Here is a 1,832-nt window from a genome sequence, read left to right as displayed (position 1 = left end):
TGGTCATTTTCAAAATCAAATCAAATCAAATCAAATTTTATTTATAAAGCGCTTTACAACAACCTTAGTTGACCAAAGTGCTGAACAAAGATAAAAACAAGTAAAAATATAAAATAGCAGTTCATTCACATGTAAAAATCTCAACAGCCAAAGGCTGATCTAAACAGATGAGTCTTTAGCCTGGCCTTAAACAGAGGCAGGTCCATGATGGAGCGTAACTCCAGAGGCAGAGAGTTCCAGAGTTTGGGCCCTGCCACTGCGAAGGCCCGATCGCCCCACTGTTTACACCTAGACCGAGGGACCACCAGGAGGTGCTGATCAGAGGAGCGCAGGGCTCTGCTGGGCTGGTGAGGAGTCAGGAGGTCGCAAAGGTACGGAGGTGCAAGGCCATGGATGGAGCAGAAAACAAACAGAAGGATTTTGAATTGAATTCTGAACTGAACCGGGAGCCAGTGTAGAGAGAACAGTACAGGGGAGATATGGTCATGTTTGCGTGTGTTGGTGAGAAGGCGGGCAGCTGCATTCTGCACAAGCTGTAGACGGTGCAGAGAAGCCTGGCTGAGTCCAATGTAGAGGGCGTTGCAATAGTCCAAACGTGAACTGATGAAGGCGTGGATGGCTGTTTCAAGGTCTTGACGAGTGAGAAAGGATTTGATTTTGGCCAACTGGCGAAGCTGAAAAAAGCTTGCCCTGACCACAGAGTCTATTTGTTTATTGAGTCTGAGATTATTGTCCAACGTCACTCCAAGGTTCCTAACTGTCTGACTGAGATGGTTGGTGAGAGGTGTGAACAATGGAGCTGCATTTGCTGGGCTGGGGGCACCAAAGAGGATAAATTCAGATTTTGACTCATTCAGACAGAGGAAGTTTTGCGATAGCCACTGCTTAATGTCATCCAGACACCTGTAGATGGACTGTGTGTCTGAGGAGTTCTGGGAAACTGGCAGATAGATTTGGAGATCGTCTGCATACAAGTGGAATGAGACATTATGGCGGGATATCACAGAGCCGAGGGGCAACATATACAAAGAGAACAGAACAGGGCCAAGAATGGAACCCTGTGGCACACCGGAAGACAGAGGAGCTGAAGATGAAGAGAGGTCATTAATCATTACTGAGAAAGATCTATCAGTCAGGTATGACTTGAACCATTGGAGCACAGGTCCCTGAAGACCCACTTGCTGGGCTAAGCGAGTGAGAAGGACAGAGTGGTCCACTGTGTCAAATGCTGCGGTAAGATCAAGCATTACCAACAGCACAGGTTGCTTTAAATCCAGGGAGAGCAAGACATCATTTTGCACCTTAAGGAGTGCTGACTCTGTGCTGTGGCGCGTTCTGAAACCAGACTGAAACCTCTCAAAAATGTGATTCTGATCCAAAAATGATTGTAATTGTGAAAAAACCAGCTTTTCCAATACTTTAGAGAGAAATGGCAGATGGGACACGGGTCTGAAATTTGAGAGAACTGCTGGGTCTAGGTTAGGTTTCTTGATAAGTGGCCTGACCACAGCCTGCTTAAAAACAGCCGGAACAGACCCTAACAGCAGGCAGGAATTGAAAAAAGGAAGTAGACATGGCCCCACTGTGTCAAAAACCTGTTTTAAAACTCTAGATGGGACAATGTCCAAGGGACAGCTTGTTGGTCTCAGCTTCTGAACCACTTCACAGAGCTGAGAGAGTGATACTGGCTCAAACACAGTCAACACAGCAGCAGGGGCAAAAGGCGGGGCACAAGGTGGAGCAGTAGCTGCAGCACTATTGTTGCTAATGCTCTGTCTAACAGAGGCCACCTTGTCTGTGAAATGATGGAGAAATGCGTCACAGGTGGATTT

The sequence above is a fragment of the Telmatherina bonti genome (assembly GCF_933228915.1).
Source record: "Telmatherina bonti genome assembly, chromosome: 20".
Lineage (NCBI taxonomy): Eukaryota > Metazoa > Chordata > Actinopteri > Atheriniformes > Telmatherinidae > Telmatherina > Telmatherina bonti.
This window is presented reverse-complemented; position numbering follows the sequence as displayed.